At 38.4% G+C, this 26,345-nt stretch overlaps 1 protein-coding gene across 2 annotated transcripts in view; it reads left to right on the top strand.

Annotated features, from left to right (window-relative positions):
* Positions 1-13,982: 13,982 nt before the first annotated feature.
* KCTD20 (potassium channel tetramerization domain containing 20) overlaps positions 13,983-26,345 on the top strand; it is a 65,506-nt gene continuing 53,143 nt past the window's right edge. Inside the window, exon 1 of one of the 2 annotated variants that reach the window (XM_072641934.1) lies at positions 13,983-14,463. The gene's annotated coding sequence lies outside the window, so the exon portion shown is untranslated. The remainder of the gene's footprint in view (positions 14,464-26,345) is intronic. The other variant, XM_072641935.1, reaches the window with a different exon arrangement.

Raw genomic sequence — 26,345 nt, forward strand, 5'->3', positions numbered from 1 at the left:
AAGCTGCATGGCCATCAGTCATAGATTAAAGAAGAAGCTATTAAGAATCTTTCGATAGCATAGATGTTTTTGACACTAGTTTCAGCTGTGGAGTATATATTAAAGTCTCTAGTAAGAAAGACAACCATCTCTTTCTTCAACAACTCCTCTAGTGATATTATCAGAGACAATATTGGACTGGATGGATCATAAGTATGGACATTTTTGTATAGTAAATATTAATGTTATATAAAACATGTTGGGGTTTTTTTTATTGAGGTAGAACAAGTCTAAGGATGTAGTTACAGAAATGAAATCCACCTTATGTTTCCTCCTATTTCACTGTAGGCCTCAATCATTTTCCATTTGTAGTGCTTGTCTGAGATATATGTATTGATGAACCAACTGAATGGGTTGTCCAACCAACTACTTGTCATAGGATAGATAGTATTTTTCTAGTGATGCTACATGGCCATGAAGTTTATAACAACATGATCTCCAAAGAATCACAATTTCAGGACCCAAAGGGCAATATGGTGAATATAAGTAGACAGTAGCATGTTACCAACCGTAATTTACTCGTAGTAGTGCCATGAAAAATATTATCTAGGAAATGTATGGAGTAGGCCAGAGAATGAGGGGGGAAGGGGGATGGAAAGTCTGAATGCTTACAGTGGAATCCACAGATTGTTAAAAGGCTAGTATAAGGAGTTCTTAATTTATTTTGTCATGGACCCCATTGGGAGTCTGGTGAAACTTACAGACCACTCTTTAGAATAATGTTTTTAAGAGCATAAGTAAGGTATATAGGCCTATAAAAGAAGCAAATTATGTTGAAATACAGTTATCAAAATATTCTTTAAAAACCATATTCATGGACCTCCTGAAATCTAGGGGGTCCACAGACCCCAAGTTAAGAACCTCTGACCTAAAGGTAGGCTTCAAGTAGTTTGAGCATCTGTGACAAATTTATGAGAGAACATAGACAAAAATCTGACAAAATGAGAGACACCCCTACCAGTATGAATGAAATCATGAATTAATTGAAGAACAGTTTTACTCTAAATGACAAATGGGAAAAAGAGGTATGTTTTCTTTCCCTTCCTCCCCAGCAAAGCATTCCTTGTTAGATGATCATAGTTCTAGCTCAGCTTAGGGTCCTGGGCTCTTTGAGCCTGAAATTCTTATTCATTTGTAAGATGGGGGTAATAATAATAATAGCTGGGATTTATATAAAACTTTACATTTTGCTAACTACTTTAAATATCTTTTTATTTGATCATCACAAACATCCTGTGAGATAAGTACTATTATTATCCCTATTTTCCAGATGAAAAAAACTAAGGCTAAGAGCAGTTAAGTGACTTCCTCAGGGACACCCAACTAGTAAGTGTCTGAGGCAGGATTCAAATTCAAGCCTTCTTGACTCTGGCTAGTGTCACTCTGTAAAACGTGGAATTATAAGCAGCAAAATTTTCATTTAGGACAAGGTTGAGGTGGGGGATCTGGGCTACAGCCTGGTGGGGAGAAGGTATATCCTAGGCTTAAAATGGTCTCTGTGATCTTTGATCTTATGACCTCAACATTTCTTCCATATTGGTTCATTTGCTATTCCAAACCATTTAATAGGGATTCTCTTGGACAGAAAGAAATGGCTTTGATTAAGAAGGTTATTGCAACAGAGAGCCTGAACAGAATCTACAGATTTAGCAGAATTTGACAGTTCATACGTCTTCTAGTGATCTTTGTTTTAAGATGACTATACACATTGATTTCTTTTGAACCACATACCTTTTCTTAGAATGGTTACCTTGCCATAGAAGGTACAAGACATAATTCTACTTACATTTTTAAACTATTTTTTTCTTCTTAAATGTAAAAGCAATGCTCATAAATCAATTGGTGGAAGTCCTGTCTTAAAGAGTGCTTTACTGATCTCTCAGCTGGCATCCTGGTAGTCATCCAAACCCACAAAGGTTTCATAGAATTTGCTATCAAAGAGAAATGGGTAGATCCTCAGGGCTTCCAGACAATCTTCATAATGATAGTGCTGTGTATCTCTGCACCTCCATTGGGTTTTATGATTTTAGAACACATAAAGGGTGGGTTTTATTCACTCAATTAGAAACTTAGTGTTGTCTGTAGATCATGATGAATATGGAGTCCTTGGCACCCTCTACAATTCAGAACCTAAACGTGGTTTAGACTAATATTCTGTATATGTTTATTATCTTTGTACCATGAACTGTATATGTTTATTTATTATCTTTGTACTGTGAATCAAACTAGATGAGAGCTACCTACATCTGAGCTATCAAACACAGGACTCATGGGCTGCATGAGGCCCAAAATACTACTGAGTATGACCTGAATCAGATTAACATGTAATTGGGGAAAAGCTGGCAAAATACATAAAAAAAATAAAACGCAGACTATATTACATTTTAAAACAAAGCCAAATATCTACCACTGACCTTGAGGAACAAAGCGAGAGCACAGTGAAAGAGAGTTCACACAAAGAGTGTGTTACAAGTTCAATTCCCTCTGGCTTGTGGGATTTTGCTTTTCAGCTATCAGGAGACCAGATGAGGACAAAGTGATAATATACAATCCAAGTGTATGGGCAGCTTCCCCTAGTTCCTGATTCTTTTGACCTGATCAGTTAGTCTTCCAGCTTCAGGGCCTCTTAAGCACAGGCAGAGGGCAGGTACCTCTACCTAGCCTGCCTTGAGGTTCTGTACTTCTTTAGTCCTCGGAATATGCTAACTGCAATCCTTATCTTACATTCTTAGGTCTTATCCTCACAGGGAACAAGAGAACAGAGCAGCAGAGAGAGGGTCCTGGTGAGTGACACTGGCAAATTTTTATCTGGAGAGAAAATGCAAAAGGGAACATATGACTGCTTTGGGGAACAGAGCTAAGCAGGGGAGACAGGAAAGGAAAAGAATACTGTAGACAAGAGCAGGACAATTCTGGCAATGGCCTCAGTAGTAGCAGCAAGGAAAATGTCAATAAGGTGCTGGGTAAGCACCTTCTAAATTAGTTTAGAAGGGGTGAAAGCCCTGGGGTGAAGCCTTGCCTATGACCCCCGAGTTACCATAAAACTTTATGTAAATGTGGGTCATCTTTTCAGGTATTCTAGGGATACAATATGTCATTTACTAGAAAAAGGCTACCCAATTTCATAATCAATCAATCAATCACCAAGCATCTTCTATTGGTCAGGTACTATGAATAAGTGATCATTAAAGTCCTTGTGATTTTTCAAAGAGTCTTAGAGATCTGAGGCCCAGAATGATGACTTGACTTGCTTTTAATATTACACAGCTTGTTAAGTCATTGACTCTGCCATTTTTAATGATCCTAGCTCTAAACTACCTATGATGTTTGTGAGGGCCATATCACAGGCTATCTTGCCTTTCAGTTATTTTATGGTGTCATATCCCCTACTAAATTAAGCAGGAGTGGGGTACCTTGCATGTAGAAGACCCCCTAATAAATATTTGCCTGATGAACAAAAATACTAAATATTGTATGAACAGGCAGTTATTTCTGACCATATTTGGGGGAGAAAAAGGAGATAAAATAAAGAACTTTATGCTACTTTTACCAGGAAAAAAAGGACATTGACAGAAAAGTGACTAATCTTATTGCCCAGTATAGCAGACCATAGAATGGGACTGATGACTCTTTACTGCCATCTTTTGTGCATATCATCAGAAAACATTCTTAATAAGGAAGAGGTTCTTTCTCCTCTGGGTTCAAACTTGATCATTCTCCTTGGTCTAACTCTGTGTTTCCTTCTTTTTCATTATTTTAACATGCTTAAACACTATGTTCATCACTGAGCCTCTGGCATAATGACATAGTAACAGAAAATTAGACTTATTTCAGTGAATAATAAGAAGTGATGATGGACTTATTAGAAGGACTATTCACATAAGAAGTTGGAGGATATGGAGTTTTATCACTGAAGGTACTCCCTTTAACTCTGATCTCCTAGTTCTCTACAAATTTCTGGATGGTCTCTGGGATCTATTATGGCCAATTCATTCATCACCTTGTGACAATCCTGATAGTGAATCTCTAGGAACTTAGCTAGTCTGGTCCTTGAACAACAGATATGGAGCACATCATTGAACTGCTGAGGTAAAGTACTACCCTGAAGCCTCATTGTAGTATGGGGGTGATTCTGCATCCTCAAAGGTTTAGCCAGCACAGTAAAAGCTCTGGCTGATCCGGCAAAGCTGGAAAGGCTTCAAATATGAGCCTGGCAATGCTTAAAATTCTAGAATTCTTGGGATGTATAGGATTTATTATTATGAAGTATTAGCCACATTAATATTCATATTAATAATTACAGATTCATTCAGTCTACCTTCCTGCCTCAAAATACAACTCCGTTTAAACAATCATATTCAGAAAAGTATCTCTCTTAGGTTTAAAGATCTCCAGCACAATAATTACATCCATGCTGCACAATTTTATCAGCTATGCTGTCACTTTCCACCACCCTTACAATGATATTACATAGTGCCTTTAGCAGTAATAGGGAAGTTGGAAAGAGGGGATGATTTATGGAGAAAGACCGTAAGTTCTGATCTGGACATGTTGAGTTTGAGATGCTTTTGGAACATTCACTTTGAAATGTTGAATATGTAGTTGGTGATGTGGGACTGCAGCAGAGGAGAGAGACAAGACTGGAAACAGAGATCTTGGATTTGGGATTCATCTGCATAGAGATGATAACTTACCCTATGAGAGTTGATAAAGTCACCAGTAAAGAAACTGTGTAGAAAAAGGGGGAGCCAAGGTAAAACTAGAGGATATAACTGCAATTATTGGGTATGACACGAATGATAAATCATCAAAGGAGATCTAGAAAGAACTGATGGACAGGTAGGGGAGAGAGAATCAGGAGAGAGCAGCGTCCCAAAAATCCATAGAGGAGAGAGTATCACAGAGGAACACAGAATTAACAATGCCAAATGTGAAAGAGAAGTCAAAGAGAACAAAGGCCATTATATTTGATGGTTAGAAGATCATTGGTAACTGGAGAGAACAGTTTTAACTAAGTGCATAAGGTCAGAAGCCTGTTGCTCTCCTACTCAGAAAGTCATCTTCTGTAACAAAGAATAACAAAGAAAGAAAAAAAGCAGAAAAAACCCAATGCATCAACCAAGTCTTACAGTATATGTAGTATTCCACACTCATACTCCCCCTACTTCTACAAAGGCAAGAGAAAGGCACATTTTCTCTTTATCTTTTGGGGGGCCATGCTTCATCATCAGGGGTAGGGAAGTGGAACAGTGGATAGAGCACTAGGTCTGGGGATCAGGAAGACCTGAGTTTAAATCTGGCCTCTTACAACACACTTACAAGCTGTGTGATCCTGGGCAAGTCACTTAACCCTATTTACCTCAGTTTCCTCATCTGTAAAATGAGCTGGACAAGGAAATGGCAAACCACTGCAGTATCTTTGCCAAGAAAACCCCAAATGGGGTCACGAAGAGTTGGACATGACTGAAAGGATTGAATAACAACAACAACTTTATCATCAATTTTTCATTGACATTCAAAATCTTTTTATTCAGGTGTTCCCATCTACACTGTAGTCATTGTGCATATTGTTTTGCTAGTTCTTATTACTTCTTTTTGCATCAGTTCATATAAGTCTTCTCATGCTTCTTCATATTCTTCATATTAATAATATCTTATGGTTCAGTGATATTCCATTACATTCATGTACCACAATTCACTTAGCCATGTTCAACCAGTGAACATCTACTTTATTTCCAATTCATTGCTTATGACAAAGTGATGCTCTATACAGTTTGGTGTACATCAGTCAGAGAGTCAACAAGTATTTATTAAGTGGTTATTATGTGTCAAGCACTGCAGTGCTAGGGATATAAAGAAAGGAAAAAAAGTAATTCTTGTTATCAAGGAACATGTATTCTAATGGAGGAGACATATAAACTACTAGCATGGGTGTTGTGAGGTTTAAATGAGAAAATGGTTGTAAAGCACTTTACAATATCATCTAAAGTAAATCTATGCTTCCTTTTAGGAGAGATGCTTCTAACCTGGGAAAGAATCTGCCCTGGCACATTAATAGCACCTAAGGGTAACTAGGAAGGGAAGGTGATAGGGACAGAACCTCCAGGACTTGGTCTGTGCGCTAGCACCTGGAATGTAGGGGTGCAGGACCCACCTGGAAATACACGATGTTCCCTGTGTAGGCTTTCTTGCTTTCTCTCTGGTCATTGAAGTAGGGTGGCATAAGAGAACAGCAATAGCTCCAGGCTGCCCTCTCTTGTCAGGGTGATGATGCATATGTTGAGAGACAGAGACAGAAAGAGACATAGACAGAGAGTGATGGATGACATGGTGGGGCCTCACAGCATCTGGGCAGAGATGATAAAGAAGCTTTTCATTACTGTATAAATGAATATTTGTATGATTAAACTAACACAGAAAATCTTTTAAAAATCATTATCATCCTTAGCCCACAATAACCTGTCTTCCGACCTAGTGATGACTTCAATTCCTGAGTATTTTACTACTTTCCAGCTGAACTCAAGCAGTGTTCATATAGGTGTGTCCTGGTAAATGTTTAACAATGGGAAAACTGCATACATACACTTTTAAATTTAATCTGCATTATTAACACTTTCTTAAGCCTAGACAATCAACAAAATAATAAATCAATCCTTAATTTATGGTGATTGCTTGATTTCTGAGATGTGAGTGCTGGCATTGAAAAATTAACAATGAGCTCTCTTAGAATTGGCTCTGGCTCAGCCCTGAACTAGATTTATGGAAAATACATATGAAAAGAAAGTAATCTGAAAGGAAAAGGAATTAGCAGCTCTGGAGACCAAGGAAAGTCTCTTATAGATGGTGGAATTTGAGCTAAGCCTTCGAAAAAGCCAAGGAAAGTAAGAAATAAAGGTCCTCAATAGGGCAGAACCTTTCAGGTATGTGGGACAGCCTGTGCCAAGACAGTGAGACAAGAGATGGAGTGTGATGTTTGAGGAAAAGCAAATAGCTCAGTGTAGCTGGATCACAGAATGTATGGAGGGGAGTAACATATAAGAAGGCTGAAAAAGGTAGGGAGAATATTAGTCACAGAGATTTAAATGTAAAACAGAGGAATTTGTGTTTGATTCTGAAAGTAATCAGGAGCATCTTGCAGTTGGGGGGTGGGGCAGGGGAGGAGTGAAAGGGGATGGTCAGATCTTAGCTTTATAAAATTGGGGTTTGTCCTTTGTTCTCAAAGAGGACCATGAACCAGGATCAGGAAGATTGTGACATGACTTGCAATCAACTTTGATTTGAATGAGTGAGGACTGTGCAGTCACTAGCCTCGCTTTCTCCTCCAGAGCCATCTGGGTCCAGTGGACAGGTATAGATCAGGATGACTAGAGATGGCCCAGGATGCAGTGGGAGACCCATGGCCCTTTTAGTCTAAAATCTTTCAGAGTTCTCACTTTGTGAGGCAACGCACATTCAGTGAATAGACCTATTTAAAAAGTGAGTCAAGGGATGGCCCCTTTAATCCAAAAAAGAATCAGACTAGGAGGGGAAGACCCTCTTGACTTGCCTGCCAAAAGAGAAACAATTACTATTTACATTCACTCTGAGCCATCAAATAACCCAAAAAATAACCATGAAGTGGTGCTTGGATAGTGAGCCAATTCACTTAGGCAATCAATGCAAGTCAGAGTGAATCTTTATAAATTATAAATCATAAAATTTTTATAGCTTTATACAATTACTCTGATAGCAAAGCAGAGCCCTTGTCCTTTCTTAGTACTATGTCTCATTTGGGGATAAATACATCCTAGTTATGTATATGGAGGAAGAAAAGGACTGAAATTCTAATTGGGGGTTGGAGTACGAACACAAGAGTAGTATTATATATCAGATACGCAGACACATTTGTAAGATATGTATGTCCACGTAGTTGGTCTAAATATAATAGCTGCACTTCCCAGATGGCATGAATTGATATCTCTGGAATTTAATGCACCCTTCTTCAAAGGAGATTATGATATTCACCTTAAGGGGAGCAGGCAAAGGGCTTTATCTGAGTGCTCGTTCCTTACTTCACTCATTTTCTTTTATTTCTAGAACTCTATCTGTCTGCCTCTTCAAATATCCCTACTCTAGGAGTATAATATTTAGGGGTTCAAAATGAAAGCAGTTTTCCATCTTTTGGCTCCAGATATTTTCTCTAGTTGCCCTCCATACCTGGAGGACAGGTACGGGAGTAAAGATGGGAGAGCATCTCTACTCTTCCACTCTAACTACCAATCTCCCTGGTTTTCTTTAATTCTCAACTAAAATTTCACCTTAATCCCTCTTAATTCTAATACTTTCCTTCTGTTAATGGTTTCTTATTTATCCTGAATGTAGCTTGCTTTGTATATATTTGCTTAGGGCACGAATTGTCTTTTGCTTGGCACACAGAAAGTGTTTAATAAATACTTATTTATTGAATGAATGAAAGAGGTTACTTAAATCTTTGGAAACACCAAGAGCTTTTCCTTTGAAGAGCTCTAAAGTAGTTCTTGAAGACTATACAAAGCTGCTGGGAAATGAAGGTTCATTTGAAGAGGTAAGAAGTGTTTTGACTATTTATGGACTTAGAGTCAAGTTCTATATGTTTTCTACCAGGGGAAATAAAATCTAGTCTTTATAAAATATTTTTCTTTTCTTTCCAGTCAAATTCTGATGTTTCCAAGGAAAACTCTGGCTGGAAAAGTCAATCAGAGAGTGTATGATTATTGAGAAGACCACCTTTTCAAGACTGAACCAAATCCATGCATTCCCATAGTTTTAGTATTGGGCCATGAAATAACATGGAAAAAGACACCATGCTACCAAATTCTTTTTGTGAAATAGTTGTGATTTTTGGTCTTGAAATCTGACATAAGCAAGGCAAAGAAAGGGAAATTTCAGGTCTGTATTACTCATGAAAGAGTGGCAGTATGGCCTAATAGACTTTCTTGAAATATGGAAGATATAGTCACAATGTGACTTAGGTAAAGTTACATGATCTCTCAGTGCTCCAGCAGCTTTCAAAGATGAGTTGTCAATTTTTATCCCAGGGAGAGAGTTTCCACACTAGGAATTTCTTACATTGATATTCTGGGTCTGGACTTCTAAAAATATCATAAATGAGCATTAACTTTTCCTCAATTTAAAAAGTGTCAACAATTATGTACAGCAATTTTTTAAAGCTATTCATTTCAACCAAGTAGGATTCATACTTAGAATGCAATGACGCAAGCCTTTTCAAAAGTCCCACACCAATGCCTCATTTTGCCATGGATATGAATCTGTATTCTTGAAGGTTCTGCTTGCAAAGCACAGCCTTTGTTATGTTCTATCATGTTAGAAAGGTTTTGTATATGATACCAGACTATGTTTGCTTTCTGGAGAACAAGATTAGCAAAACTGTAGAGAAGCTTGCTACCAATAGATTGGCCTCTTAGTGATTAATTCTTTGGCAAAGGCAAATCCATGAAGTAAAGAAAAGTTAAAGATGACTTCCAGTTCTGTGTAGCCTCCACCTGCTTCAGGGGTTTTGGTGATAAGGTGTTAGAAAAGTAGAGGATGCTATGAATAACTGTTGGTACCCTAAATGTGAGAACCTTGTCTAATGACCAATGAGCTAATCAATGACTTTGAAAAAAATGAAACAAAGCAGAAAACATAGAAACAGAATGAATGAAAATTTATATTTAATGAACCAACATATTCAGTGTAACACCTGGAGGATAATTTTGTTGCTTAAGTACATAATTTCTAAGACTCTTTCCAAACCGTCAGGTGGGGCAAGCTGGAGAAAATTCAGGTGAAACCTATCCCAATTTTTTTAAATGGCACTCATAGGGGACCTATTTCTCCATGATAAGAAGCTTCATCTTATAGCACGCTGTGCCTTGAGAAAATGTTAAGCACCTTTATATATGGACATTAAGAAAGGGAAAATAGGTCTACTGCTGAGAGATATAAGGGTGTCAAGAGGAATTAAGAGAAAGTGGGGAGAGACAGACTCTTTTTTGGAGCAGAGGACTAGGGAAGTGGGATGCTTAGGTTTCAGCCTCCAGCAGAAGGGCTGTAGAACCTGAGGGATTCAATCATATCAATATTGACATTCTTGCCCGAAATTAACCTGGAAGATGTAAAGAAATTGTAGTTAAGTGAAAATGTGGTTCATAGATTCTCCTTGGAGAGACAAATAAAGAAGCTTGCTGTTGTCAGTTACTGTTAAAGTGTCCCAAAGCGACTTGAAACATCATTTCATGGCTTAATTGCATTTTACACATTGTAGCAAAAAGATCACTATGAAGACAATTATAGGTTATCTACTAACATCTATTACAGAGGATGAGAAAACGAAGTTCTATGAAGTACTCAATAAGATTCTAGAACTACATCAACATACGTTTTAATAGTAGTGACTTCAATATAGGCATATAGGAGGACAGCAAAATATGGAGGATAAACAACTTTATTAAAAGTTTAACATAAGATTGCATTGAGTTAGGTCATTCCAACAATGTGAAACTGGAAGAAGGACAAAAAGAGATGAAAAATGGAGAAGATCTGTGAATATTTCTATTATCAATTGTTATCTCCATCAGTAAAAATAGAGCCACCATACTTGGATTCTACCTTCGAGAACAGGTAATTGAGAGATAAAAAACTGCCAGCCTATGTGACTATCTTTAGAAACTCTTTTTTGAAAATTATATACGCACATGTACATATAAACATATGTATATTTAACATCTTCAAATAAAATATAAGAAGGTAATAGGTTACTGAAAAGGATATTCTAATGCAGATCACATCTTTAAAATTATATAATTGAAAAACATAGAGAATATAAGATCCTACCATTTTTTAATGTTTGTTAACCATATTTTAAAAATGGATTAAAGATTTTGTTTCAGTAAAGTGTTTCTCTCATACATATGTTATGATCATAAAAGATTTCTTGAAACAAAACAGAAATAATTAACTTTAACAACAAAAGAGAGGTGTATCAGAGCTGGGGAATTTTGTCCCTAGGACAAGATTCAGGTCATCTGGTAGCTTCTAATCCAAATCAATCTAATCAGCAAGTATTTATTAAGTGCTTACTATGTGCAAAGCATTGTACTAGACTCTGAGGCAACCAAGACAAACCAAAAAGCCCCAGTCCTTAAGAAGCATAGATTCTACTCAGGGGATACATTATGGAAACAGAGAAGTAAATATAGGATAATAAGGAGACAGAGAGAGAGAGAGAGAGAGAGAGAGAGAGAGAGAGAGAGAGAGAGAGAGAGAGAGAGAGAGAGAGTATACACTAAAACTACTGTGCACTAGTGGAGAAACTTAATGTATCCCTTTTAGACCTAGACAAATTCAAACAGAAATATGTTAAGGAACTGAATAGAACTTTCAAAAAATAGAAATGATGAAAAGCTAACAATTATTGAATGGGAATAGAAAGCTATTTACATACTGCATGTGGCATGTTTGCCAACACTGACCTCACTAAGGCGTAAAGACCTCATCAAAAAACAGACACATTTAGCATATCATTCTGTGGTCACAATAAAATAAATATTATACTGAATAAAGGACCCTTGAAGAGAGAGATAAAATGATTTGAGACTAAATAACATAATTCTAAAGAACTGGAGGATCAAAGAAAAAATTATGGAAACAATAGAAAATTTTATCAAAAAATAGCAATAATGAGGCAACATACCCACACTTGTGTGATATATAGATAAATAGTTCTAAGGGGAAATTTTATATTTCCAAATGTTTTCATCTACAAAAGAGAGAGAAAAAATCAAATCAATGAATTGGGCATGCAGTTTCAAAACCCTGAACAACAACAAATCTAAAATCCACAACTAAGTAACAAGGTAAGCATTTGGAAAATTAATGAAGAGATGAATAAAACTGAAAGCAAAAAGATTAATGAATTAATTTTTAAAACTGAACTTTAGAAAATATACCTAATATAAAAAGTTAATATGATTTTAAAAAAAAATTATATAAAAATGAAAAAAGAGAACTAACAGTTGAAGAAGTAAAGAAAATTATCAGAAACTGTTTTGTCCAATTATATATTTTGGATAACAATTTCAATTTTTAAAAGTTACCATTATTTTCATTAGAATGGAACCTGGTCCAGGGAACTCCTGGATAAGAAAATTTATCCTCTACAAGTACAGACTGGAACTTTCTCTATAACTTAGAGTCTTCAAACAATTACCTGGGTCACTGAAAGGTTAAGTGACTTTCAAAGGGTCACAAAGTCACTATGTGTTAGAAATGGATCTTGAACCCAGGTCTTCTTGACTCCAATGTTTATTCTCTATTTACTGTGTAATGATGTCTCTCTTCTCATTATTGTATCTAAGAATTAAACAAACTAAAAAACAAGAACTGAGTTGTTGTGGGGCTGTGAGCTATTTTGACCTATGCTTACTGAATGGGGGATAAGAAAAGGCAGTTTGTAAATTGATAATGTGAGTAGTGAGAGATAAACATGTTATCGTTTTACACAGGAACTCTCAACTGGATGGAATCTACATTAACAAACTTTATCTTTCCAAACTTTCCGCTGGTCAAAAGAGTTTACACTCCTGCTAACAAATTCACTTATATAGAGAGAAGTGTTTTATTTTAAAATTTGATATTGAGAACACTATGATTTCTCTTTAGTTCATATTTCATAATTCAAATTTTATTTTGATTTTTTGGGAGATGTTCTCTATTGAGGTGAGTAGAGCTCTATGAAGGCAAATTGACTTTTCCAAGTTCCCATAGTCAGCATGTGTCAGAGGCGGAATGTGAATCCACAACTCACCCTCTCTCTACAGAGCCAGTTTAGTGACCACAGTGCATAGAGCTGGCCCTTGAGTCAGGATGACCCAAGTTTAAAGTGAGCCTTAGATTCTTACTAACTCTGGGACCTGAGGCAAGTCACTTAAACTTTCTCAGTTTCAATTTTCTCATCTGTAAAATGGAAATACAATAACATTTACTCCCCAAGGCTGATTAGAGCATTAAATGAGAAAATATTTTTAAAGCATTTTCAAACCCTAAAGGGATGTACATTTAAATACTATTATTATTCTTCACTGTGACTTGCAATAATTATTATTTTTGTAAATCTTTGTACTGAAAGATATATTCAACCTTAAATGATTATTCCACTACCACTGGAAGAAATGTAGATAGTGTCCATATTGACTATTAGACTGATCTGAAAGCCCTTAACTTGGTTTTTAAGTGATTTTTGAATAGGTGATTTTTAAAATTAATCAGATCAATTGCATTGCATTTTGAGCTGACTCCAGGTAAAAGCTGAAAGCTCCACTTCTGCTACTGTATGATGTTACACTTTGTATGATCTGAAGTTTTGAATGGAATAGAAGGGCTCCTTTCTTTTGCATGATCTCTATCGATAGAGCTGTTGAAATTTTAATTTATATACTTACTTGTTTGTACTCTAAAATACCTTTATTTTATTTTATTTAAAGGATATAGTTTGAAAATAGAGGAAATTCTGTAGCAGCAATAAGACTCTACTTTCAAATTTTACTTATTTTTATGAGAACGGGAGAAAATTAAACTAAACATTACTATGTAATTAGCGGAAAATCAATCCATCAACTGCTTCACCGATCAAAAAAAATTTATATTTAAATTTAAACTTAGATGTCTGTTCATTGAAAAATAAAATCCACTTTTAAAAAGACATTTATTAATTGTTTGCTAAGTGCCAGGAACGTAACAAAAAAAGGGTAAAAATAGTACCAGTTCTCAGAAGGCTCATATTCTAACGCGAGAGATAAAACAGCTAGGTACACATAAATAGATGAGAGGTTATCTCAAAGCAGTCACTAGCAGGTGAGGGAGAGGCAAAGCCCTACAGAAGAGAACTGAGCTGAGTCTTGAAGAAAGCCGAGAAACCAAGAGGTAGAGGGGAGGGAGAAAAGCATTCCAGGCATGGGGTCTGCCGGTGCAAAGGCACGATGTCGGGAGATGGGAGCGCTCTGCAGAGATAGTCAATACAACAGCGTAGTATGTGGAGGAAGTACAGGGAAATTGAGAAGGGAAGGCTTTCTCCTAAAAACAACGCGTTTAAAAGGGTAGATTTCAGAACTCATTGAATCAGCTGCACCAAGAAATGGAGGAGAGCCATGTAGATGATGTGTACGTGTATCTTCCCTCTTGTGAGATTTCAAGTTGTAAACAAGAGCCCTTCCCAGCATTCTTAGCTTGAGAGGACTTTTAATCTGACACATGTAGGTGACTCAGCCTGCCTGGCTTTGAGCTCCGGGCGGGGAGGGTGACCACTGCAGCAGAGACAGCGGGGACTCGGGCCAACCTTTGCCTCTTTTAAAGGGCGGCTTCGCGGTGTCCAGGATGACTGAGCTGCCGGGAACACAGCCCTGAAAAGTAAGTCATCGCAGGGGTTGCCCTGGAGGGCTGTGGGTGGCGGGGAGGCAGAGAGGAGCCGGGGGGACGGGAAGGAGTCTAAGTTTCCTATTGTGCGCTCGCTCCCATAGTGGAGTCCTTCTGTGCGATTCTGCTGGGGGAATGGGACGGGGCAGAAGCGGAAACCCGAGCTCTGGCGGGCTGGGGCTGCGCTGCCAGGCTGGGGCTGCCCTGGGCACAGGCTCCACGTCTCCATCGGAAAAGATGCTGCCCCAGCCGTGGAACGCAGACCCCGACCCGCGCGCCCAGGGGCGCATGGAGTTCCTCTAAATGCGAAAGCCGAGGAGAACATGGCTTGGATCCCCTGAAACCTGATCGGAAGCCCTGGCTCGCCTGTAGGAAAATGGGGAGAGCGCAGCTGCTGTGAAATTGTCATAGGAAACGTAAACAGGGATGAGATCGGGCCGCTCGGGGAGGAACCGAACTAGGTACGGGGCCGCCCCAGTCTCATCAGTCTGCTCACCTCCCCCAGACCTTGCTCTGGCTATATCCTCCCTCACTCCCCCCCACTCCTCAATCTTACCGGCTTATATCACTTAGCCCCCAGTTAGGAATACAAAAGAGAGGACTTCTGGTGGGAGTTTTAAGCAAAATCAACCTTTTTTTCTTTGAAAACTTGGTATTTTCAGGTTAGCAAGCCTAAGCCTGCTTTACAGCCAACAACGTACTAATGGAAGATCTCAAGTATTTTAAAATTTGCTTTTCTGAAATTGTCTGAGCTCCATTATACCTTTGCTGTATAAAATAGGGATTTGATGAATAAATTAGCAGCATCAAAAAATTAGCAGCATAGGGAAGATTGCGTACCTGCTTATGAGAACAAACTTTGAAGTGCTATATTAGCACCGATTTATGTAAAACTGCTAAAGATACTTTATTCACGATTTATGTAAAACTACTAAAGATTTATTAATTTATTCACGTACAAAATGAATTGTAAAGAAGGAGAGGGACTGGACTGATGATTTCCCTCTACCTATGGGGAAATACTTGGCAATTTCATTACCATTTATAGTCCTAGAGAATTTCTTAGAGCATGTGAAAGTTAAGTGACTTGCCCAGGATCACACAGTAAGTAGTCTTGCCTGAGACAGGACTTGAAACCAGGCCTTCTTGGTTTGGAATTTGCTTTTCTTTTCATCATGCCACACTGCCTCTCTAGTTGTAAATAATACAAGAAAAAAATGGGGTGCCAGGTAAAAGTGTCCTAAAAGACCAACTATTGCTGGAAAGTCAGTCCAGCTTTAATGCTTCTGGAGACAAAAGTTCCCTTCTGGATTTTTAGGAGTGCCACAATGCCCTTGAGAATGCCTTGTAAAAATAAAGAGTTCCTGATTTGTTTCCAGCCTGTATTTCCCTCTTTTCTCTGACTATTGATTAGAAAAGCCTTGACCCTCAAGAAGGAAAGCAGTATGCTGAAGAAATAGAATGGGCAAAGGGAAGGGGGTCAGGTACCAGGAAAGTACTTTCAAATACTTAAGCAGGTATCCCCTGCATCTCAGAGCTGTTTGACAGATAAACTAATTTCTTAAAGCTCCTGCCAGGACTCTTTCTCTGCTTTATACAATTTCTGATGCCAAACTGGGCATTCCTATGTCCCCTAGTCATTCTCATTCTAAGGTCAAGGCTTAACCTTTAGGAGTAACTGTTGACACTCTTGTGTGACTGATCTCACCAGTCTCAGTTTGGCCGTTATTTCTTGGTCCTGGAGTTAGATGACTTGAGTTCAAATCCCACCTCTGACACTAGCACTTTCCTCATCAATACCCTTCCAATTCTAGATCCATGGTCCTTTGGTAATTCATCGCCTCTAATTCTATATATCTCTGTCTCTGTCCTGAATTCTTTCTGTAGCCCAGGGTTTCCCAACTATTCTACCCTCTCCCATCCCTAACTTGGACTTTGTTCTAGGATAACAGGAGTTAGAGAAGTTTGAAAAAATTCTAGTTAGCATTATTAGAATATCACATGTATTTCTGGTTCTAGACCCCAAGAACGACATATCAGAGAAGAGCAGTTAAGCTGATTAAAAACACTTTCATTTTAGGACAGGCTTAAAAATAGGATCCCATAGGCTAGAAAGATCAAGTCTGAGGAAAGATATGATCACATTTTATAAATTTATGAAGCACAGATTTGTTTACTAGATCCTGGGATACTCAATAGGGGGCAATCCCCTTCAGACTTGAAATAAGCAGATTTAAGACACAGGGGGAAGTATTGATTTATACAATGAGTAGGTCTGGGCTCTGAATTGGTATGAGCTAAAAATATGAATAGGGCAGCTAGGTGGAGAAGTGGATAGGCTGTCAGACCTGAAATCAGGAAGACCCTCTTCCTCAGTTCAAATCTGGCTTCAGATGCTTACTAACTGTGTGACTCTGGGCAAGTCACTTAACCCTGTTTGCCTCAATTCCTCGTTCGTTTGTTTAAAAAAATGAGCTGGAGATGGAAATGTTGAACCAGTCCAATATCTTTGACAAGAAAACCACAAATGGGGCTATGAAGAGTCATACTCAACTGAAGGACAACAGCAAAATTTGAATAGTTTTAAGATAGGGACTGGACTTGTGATTTTGTTACTTTAGGGAACTCCTTGATCAGAGAACTCTCTCTACCAATACAGGATGACACCTATAGTTTATAGTCCCAGAGAATTACCTAAAGCACTGAGAGGTTAAGTGATTTGCTCGGGGTCACACAGTGAGTATATGTCAGAGGTAAGAGTTGAATGCCACTCCTTGTGGGTCTGAACCCAACTTTCTATCCTCTACACTACCCTGCCTCTTTAAGAAGGGTTTAGATAAGTCCATGGATTGTAGATTGTTAGGAATTTTTGTGTGGCCTTCTTAACTTTTTGTGCTTGATATCACACACACACCCCATGCTGAATCTAAAAATGTCACTTTGTACTTCTATCAGAAACAGAACACTGAACTAAACTGACTATTAGTATAGGAGTATAGTTCCCTAAAAGAAAAAAAAAATACTGGGTGTCCTAATTTCTCTCAGGCTCATGAGCGTTCCCACCTTGATTGGCCCAGGAGCTTTGACTTGCTCCTTTTCCAACTTGGACTGGTTCATCCTTCCATAATCAGTTGTCTGGTTCCCCACTGTGGGGGGCTCACTATATTAACACCAACCTTAATGTGCACATTAGATCAGTTTAGTCCACTGCAACTCAAAACTCCCAAACTTAAGAGGTCTGCCTGCCTTAGCCTTGTAGCAGAGATTTTGGGTGTGTACCACTACACCCAGCTAGCATTTCTTAAGAGATGGTGGAATACTGGAGAGAAGAAACCTTATTAAAGGGAGGCACTCTGTGATTTTCTTTTCTTGGGTTCCTGGAATTCACAGCTAGCCATTATGTACCATTCTTAGAATCTTAGAGATGAAAGAGACCTCATGGTCATTTCACAAGACCCATATGTGAAAAATAATCTCTTACGCAACAGGCCTAACAAGTGGGCATCCAGTCTGGTCTTGAAGACTGATAGTGACATGGACTCCACTACCTTCCAGAGTAACACAGTTATTCCACTTTTGGATATCTTTCAATTGTTGAGAAATCTTATCTAATATCAAGTCTCACTTCAACCCATCGTTCCTCATCTTGTCTTTTGGGACGAAGCATAACCTGTCTAATACTTCTCATAAGTGACATTTAAATTACTAAGATCACCAAACAAGGTAATATGTATAGCACTTTGCAAATCTTAAAGTGCTGTCTAAATGCTATTAGCTGTTGTTGAGGACAGCTGTCTTTCTATTATTCCTTCCTCTCCCCCAGACTTCTTTTCTCCAAGCTAAACCTCCAGCCAAGTCCCTTCAGCTGTTCCTCACTTAACATGATCATCACCTTCCTCTGGACACTGGCTCATGTCTCTAGTAAGAAGCAGCTAGGTGGTACCATGGATAGAGCTCAGAACATGGGGTCAGGAAGACCTGAGTTCAAATCCAGCATCAACTACTTACTAGCTGTGTTAGACCCAGGACAAGTCACTTGATCTCTGTCTGTCTCAGTTTCCTCATCTGTAAAATGGGGATAATAATAGCACCTGTTTCACAGGGTGCTTGTAGGGATCAAATGACCTAACATTTGTAAAGTGCATTATAAACTTAGGGAGCAGCTAGGTAATGCAATGTGTAGAGCACTGGGTTTGGAGTCAGCAACTCTAATCTTCATGACTTCAAAGATGGCCTCAGATACTTACTAGCTATGAGACCCTGGGCAAGGCTTAACTTTGCCTCAGTATCCTCACCTATAAAATGAATTAGAGAAGGAAATAGTGAACGATTCCAGTGTCTCTGCCACCCCCCCCAAAATGGGGTCACAGAGAGTTGGGAGCAACTGAAACAGCTAAATAACAACAAAGAAAATCACAAACCTGAAAGTCAAAGACAAATGCTAGCTCTTATTAACTTGTTAAGATTAATTAGATCCATTTCTGCCAGGAAATAAGTGGGTGAACACTGTGCAACCAAATAAAATGTAATCAGGACACAGATTTTTTTTCAAACCACCTGCACAATATAGAAGGTAGTACTTTCCTCACAGTGTTGTTGGGAGGATTAAATGAGTTAACATAAGCAGAATGCTTTGCAAACCTAAAAGTCTTATCTAAATGCTAGGCATTATTATTACCAGTGCCCTTTCCAACATGTGATATCCAGATTGAATCAAATACTCCAGCTGTAGTCTAACCAGGGTAGACAACAACTGTGTGTTTATCACTAGTTCAGGACAGTACCTGGCACATAGTGGGTGCCAAAGAAACTCAGCAAGTCCATAGTGTGATGTGACATTAAAAAGCAAGTTGGCAGAAGTTATACAAATGGCAGGTATCAGAGGCAGGATTCGAACCCAGTTCTTCTGACCACATAACATGCTTTTACTGCTGTATATTGCTGCCTCACTGTATTTTTTTTTTTCAAATAACATATACTTGGATTTTTAGTTAATTGGAACTGACTTTCTTACAAGTTGGTCTAAATTAGTGAGGTTTGATATATGATTGCTTTTGTAGTGTAGGTATAATGCTAGACTTGGCAGATCTGTGAATTCAAATGTGTTTCTCCCAATATTAGTCTCTGTCTGTTATCAGGCTTCTTGAATTTAGGGAACTGGTGGGGGAAGGAATGATCAGTCAGTCAATCAAAAAACATTTATTAAATACCTACTAAATGTTGAGACTGCTAAGCACTTGGGATACAAAAAAAAAAAAGAATCAAAAGACAGTCCCTGCCCTCAAGGAGTTTACAATCAAACAGGGAAGACAAGATGCCGACAAATATTTACAAAGCAAGTTACGTACATGGTAAATAGGAAATTAACAGAAGGAAAGTACTAGAATTAATAGGACAGCTATGTGGTGCATTAGATAAAGTGTCACTGGAATTGGAGTCAGGAAGAGCTGCCCAATTTCAAATCTAGCCCTCAGACACTTACTAGCTGGGTGACTTTGGGCAAATGACAACACCGTTTGTCTCAGTTTCCTCTTCTGAAAAATGAGCTGGAGAAGGGAATGGTAAACAACTCCAGTATCTTTGCCAAGAAAACCCCAAATGGGGTCATAGAAAGTCAGACATGACTGAAATAACTCAACAACAACAGGGAAAGCTTCCAGGAAAGGATGAGATTTTGGTTGGGACTTAAAAGAAACCAAGGAGGTCAGTAGTCAGAACAGAGGAGGGAGAGTGTTCCAGGCATGAGGGACAGTCAGAAAATGTCTGGAGCTAAAGGTTAGATGATTTAGGAAAATTATGTATTTCTAGTTGCAAGGAAAAAACCCATTTTTTTTAATTATAGGAAATTTCAAATAGTATCTTAATCAAAGTCATCTATAGCTAAACATTAAAACCGTATCTATTCTAAAACATTTTAAAATGATCACCTCTCCTTGTGTTCCAAATAGCCTTTTTTTTGAAGCATGGAACTGCACGTCTAGTACCACTAGAAAATACATGCAAATGCCCTTGGCACCTCTACAAGGGAAATGGTTCCTGGAAGCATAGATCACTCCCTCCTCCTAGTACCAACCCTCACCTCCCCTCCCTCACCCCCCCCCCCCCAGCTCCAACCTCAGTGGTCTGGCTGACTAACAGTCCTTCTGCTCACATTCCAGCCTACATTCCCACCCTGACCTCACCAGCAGGTTGGAACCATCTCCTCCTCAGCTGAAACAAGCAACTACTCTCTCCCCACCACATCTTGTTCCAACCAAGAAGAGATAACCTATTCCTATGAGCTGCTTTCCAAATAAAGAACAGCTCTCAGCTTGCTTTAAAAGAATAAATAAGATAGGTACAGTGAAAAGACATTGGCAGCTGCCTGCAGAATGACTGCCTTGCACAGGCCACTATCTGTTTATTAAGCCAGGGTGAGTCATTTAAATTAGAGGCAAGCCAGGTAAACCACTTGCAGAAGACTGAAAATATATAAGAGCTTCTCACAGCTATTTCAGGAAACAGACGGTAAGGCTTGGCACACCAGCATCAAGTACAGGCATCTTCAGTACGGGCCACTGGGAATGATCAGGTGGCTTCTTACGGACATGGTCCAAGGGCTGTAGTCTCATCCCTCAGATCACAGAAACAGAATTTATGGGGTCTGTAAAGGAACGTGAGAAGCAAAACATGTTTTCATTTTAGCTATTGGTTTTAAAGCCTTCCAGAAACGATAATTTTCCCATATTAGGAAATTTGTTTCTGTAGAAATTCCTCAAGTTGCATTATTTCCTGTATTCTGTCTTTAACCTGTAAAGAAAAAAAAGACCATCATAATCTTTTACTTGAAGATGCTTCTTAAATCTCCCTTCAACTTTAAGATGAAGCATTTGGGTACTTCTAATCTCTTGTTGTTGCCTCCCTTTAATGCTTTGGATTCTTCCCGTCATCTAAGAATAACAGCTACTAGCGTTTATAGAGCACTTTAAGGTTTTTGAAGTGCTTTACAAATATTATCTCACTTGATCCTCATAACGCGCTTGGGAGGTAGAGGCTATTGTTAGATCCATTTTACAGAAGAGGAAACTGAGGCAGGAAGAGTTTAAGTGATTTGCCCAGAATCGTTCAGCTAGTAAGTATTTGATGTAGGATTTGCACTTGTATTCCTGACTTCTGGTCCAGTGCCCTGTTCATTGTGCCATCTAGCTGCCTCCCAAATTCTTAGGATCATTTTTGTTGCAGCACTTAGTGTAGTGGTTGGCATAGAGTTGGTACTTAATAATACTAGTTGACTGGTATGACCTGCCACTTATGCTAGTATTTAAAAAATCTGATTAGGGCTGAGTAATAAGGAGATTATTTAGCAATTTCTACAGTCCATACCCCTCTTAATGCCTCCCAAATAATATTTGCTTCATTAATTACAGTGCCACTTTGTTGTTGGGGTGGCGAGGTTGTAGGTCCTTAGGTTTTTTCTCTCATACCAAATGAAATAATAGTTGTGAAATGCTTAGCACAATGCCTGACACATAATAGGTGCTATATAAATGCTTATTCAGTTTCTCTGCCCCTTTACATGCAAACAGTTGCTCTGCATTTTCTGCAGTATTTCTTGTTGTTCAGTTGTTTCAGTCATGTCTGACTCTTCATGACCCCATTTGGGGTTTTCTTGGCAAGGTACTGATGTGGTTTGCCATTTCCTCCTCTCCTTTTACAGATGAGGAAACTGAGGCAAGCAGGGTTAAGTGACTTGCCCAAGGTCACAGTAAGCATCAGAGGCCAGATTTGAACTCAGGAAGATGAGTCTTCCTGACTCTAGGCCTCAAACTCTGTGCACTATAGCACCTGGCTGTTCCAGAAGGGACCTTAGTGTTCCTCTAGTCCAACACTCTAATTTTAATGAACAGGTAACCAAAGTTGAGGAGAACAAGCTGCTTGTTTGCTCAAGGTTGTCTTGTAATTAGTAGCAGAGGCAGCATTGTGGTAAGGGGGAACCATTCTATTTGGAGTCAGAAAAACCTGGGTTCAAATCCATCCTCTGTCACTTAGTACCTGGGCAAGTCACTTAACTTTTCTTGGTCTTAATTTCCTTAGCTGTAAAATGAGAGGGGGAGGGATAGCTGACTTCTAAGGTTAAGATCCCTTACAGCTCTGAATCAGTGATCCTATGATTCAAACCCAGACTTTCTGCCTCCAGATTCAGTGTTGCTCATTCCAGATCACCTGCTCTCATGGGAAACAGTGGGGTCATAGGCAGAAAGAGAGAGGAAGGGGAAGGGGAAGGGAATAAGCTTTTATATAGTACTTACTATGTTCCAGGTACTGTGCTAAGAATTTTACAGATATTATCTGATTTGATCCTGTCAACAACTTTGCGAGATAGATACTGTTATTATCCCCATTTTGCAATTGAAGAAACTGAGGCAGGTAGAGTTTAAATGAGTTGCCTAGGGGATCACAGAACCAGTCAGTGTCCAAGGCTGAATTTGAATTTTGATCAGTGAAGGTGAGGGAAAAGACCAAAGGTTATCCAGTAGCAAATTGGTTTGCAGAGAAAGAAGATCTCATGTTAACTTCCAATACCAGCAGTTCTGACACTTTTACTTTGCTTTTCTTAGAATCCTTTTCTTAATCTTCCTGTTGTTGTTTAATCAGTTTGTTGTTTCTGACTCATGACCCATTTGAGGTTGTCTTGGCAGAGATCCTAGAGTGCTTTGCTATTTCCTTCTCTAGCTCATTTTATAGATGAAGAAACTGAGGCAAACAGGGTGAAATGATTTGTCCAGGGTCATACAGCTACTAAATGTCTGGGGTTGAATTTGATCTTGTGTCCTGACTCCAAGGTTGCCACTCTATGGATGGAGCCACCTAGCTGCCACATCTGGCCCTAGCGTTGTTTAAAGAAAGAAGCAGGAAATGCCCACCTTCCACTCCCCTTGTCTGCTGCTTTTAACTTTATCTTTGCTATTAGAGCCATTGTGTTCATCAGAAATAAAAATAAATAGCAAGAAATACAATAGATCACCTGGGAGAAAAGATAGCCATATTGGGCTTCCAAGATGCCCAGCCTGTTTAGTACTAAGGCTAGCATTCACTACTCAGGGTTTAATAACTCAGAATCAGGAAGTTCTTGATTATCTGTTAACACCCCCCCCACACACACACACACATACCCATACTTTAAAAAAAATAGAATTTTATTGATATCTGTGGTTTTTACATCTCTTACATTTACCTATGTATTCTTCTCCCACACTCCCCCAGCAAGCAATAACAAAGAATTAAGAAGACTAAAAAAGAAAAGAAGAAGTAGAGGAAAAATAAGCAAAACTGATCAATGCATTGAAAGAAATCTGAAACTCTATACAATGCTCCACATCCATGGAGCGCTCCCCGCCCCACCTCTGCAAAGAGAGGGGAGCCAGGGGTGGGTGGGTATCTTTTCATATCTCTTCTTTGGAACCACACTTGTTTATTACAATTTCTCAGTAATCATCTTCTGCTTGTTTTGGGACTGTTCTTTCCATTTACATGGATATAGTCATTTTGTATATCGTTTCTTGATTTTGCTTATTTCACTTTGTAAATCTCACTGTGTTCATGTAGATCTTTCATGTCCATCATTTCTTACAGCTCAGCTCTATTCCATTACGTTCATGTACCACAGTTTGTTTAGCATTCCCCAGTCAATGGGAATCTACTTTGTTTCCTGTCTTTTGCTACTATTAAACAAATGATGTTATAAGTATTCCCATGTTTGTGGAACTTTTTTTGGGTCAGTGACCTGCTTGTTGTATACTATGCCTAGTAGTCGAATCTCTTCATTCAAGGGAATGTATTTTTGACTGAACTTTCATGACCTTGGAGAGTGAAACAGCTATTTATCTTCATCTAGAAAGTAAGCTTTCAAATTTTCAATTTTCAATTCAAGCAGATTTTCAAAAAATCATCTTCCCCAAGCACAAAAAGAGGAATATAAGGCTAGACCAGAGTTCATCTGAAAAAAGGTGTATCCTTTAATAGACAACAAATTCAACATGACTTAACAATGTGATATAAGACTGCACAAGACTAGGTAGCCCCATTGTATTCTGACTTGGTCTTGTGTTATATGGAATTTTTTCTGGTTACTGCGTTTTAGGGAGATTATTAATAAAATCAGATCAAACAAGCATTTATTAAGTACCTACTATGTGCCAAGCTCTGTGATTGGAGGGGAGGATACAAAAAAAGTAAAAGTTTTGGCCATATGTATTTTTTTGTGAAAATTTATCATATTTATTTATTTTTAGTTTTCAACATTCCATTCCACAAGCTTTTGAATTTTAAATTTTCTCCACCTTCCTAGCCTCTCCCCTCCCCAAGACAGCATGCAATCTGATATAGGCTATACATGTATATTCATATTAAGCATATTTTCACATTAATCATGTTATAAAGAAGAATTATAACCAAGGGAATGGATCCCAAGAGAGAAGAAACAAAACAAAAAAGAAAGAGTAAATAGTATGCTTTGCTCTGCATTCAGACTCCATAGTTGTTTCTCTGGATGTGGATGGCATTTTCCATCAAGAGCTTTTGGAGTTGTCTTATAACCTTGCATTGCTGAGAAGAGTTAAGTCCATCAAAGTTAGTCATCGAACAATGTAGCTGTTAGTGTTAAAACAATGTTCTTCTGGTTTTGCTCACTTCATTCAGCATCAATTCATGTAAGTCTTTTCAGGCTTTTCTGAAGTCTGCCTGCACATCATTTCTTATAGCACAATAGTATTACATTACATTCACATACCACAACTTGTTCAGCCATTCTCCAGTTGATGGGCATCCCCTCAATTTCCAATTCTTTGCCACCACAGAAAAAGCTTCAATAAATATTTTTGCACATGTGGATTTTTATGATCTCTTTGGAATACAGCCCTAGATGTCATATTGCTGGATCAAAGGGTACGCACATTTTTGTAGCCCTTTGAGCATAGTTCCAAACTGCTCTTCAAAATGTTTGAATCAGTTTACAACTCCACCAACAATGCATTAGTGCTGCAATTTTCCTACATCTTCTCCAGCATTTATAATTTTCCTGTTTTGTCATGGTAGCCAGTCTGCCAAGTGTGATGTGGTACCTTTGATTTGCATTTCTCTAATCAATAGTGATTTAGAGTATTTTTTCATATGACTGTAGATAGCTTTAATTTCTTCCTCTGAAAACTGCCTGTTCATATCCTTTGATCATTTATCAATTGGGGAATGACTTGTCTTCTTATAAGTTTGACTCAGGTCTCTATATATTTTAGAAATGAGGCCTTTATCAGAGCTACTGGTTGTAAAAATTCTTTCCCAGTTTTCACCTTCCCTCCTAATCTTGGTTGCACTGGCTTTGGTTTGTGCAAAAACTTTTCAATTTAATGTAATCAAAGTTCCCCATTTTTGCATTTCATAATGTTCTCTCTCTCTTGTTTGGTCATAAATTCTTCTATTCCCCATAAATCTGACAGTTAAACTATTCCTTGCTATCCTAGTTTGCTTATAGTATCAACCTTTATATCCAAACTGTGTGCCCATTTTGACTTTATTTTGGTACATGGTGTAAGATATTGGTCTATGTCCAGTTTCTGCCATACTGTTTTCCAGTTTTCCCACCAGTTTTTGTTAAATAGTGAGTTCTTAACCCAGGAGCTGGAGTCTTTGGGTTTATCAAACAGTAGATTACTTTGGTCATTGACTACTGTGTCTTGTGTACCTAAACTATTCCACTGATCTAGCACTGTATTTCTTAGCCAGTACCAAGTACTTTTGATGATTGCTGCTTTATAATACAATTTAAGATCTGGTATGGCCAGGCCACCTTCCCTAGCATTTCTTTTCATTAATTCCCTTGATGTTCTGTATCTTTTGTTCTT

This window comes from Notamacropus eugenii, chromosome 2 (assembly GCF_028372415.1).
Source record: "Notamacropus eugenii isolate mMacEug1 chromosome 2, mMacEug1.pri_v2, whole genome shotgun sequence".
In the NCBI taxonomy this organism is placed as follows: Eukaryota; Metazoa; Chordata; class Mammalia; order Diprotodontia; family Macropodidae; genus Notamacropus; species Notamacropus eugenii.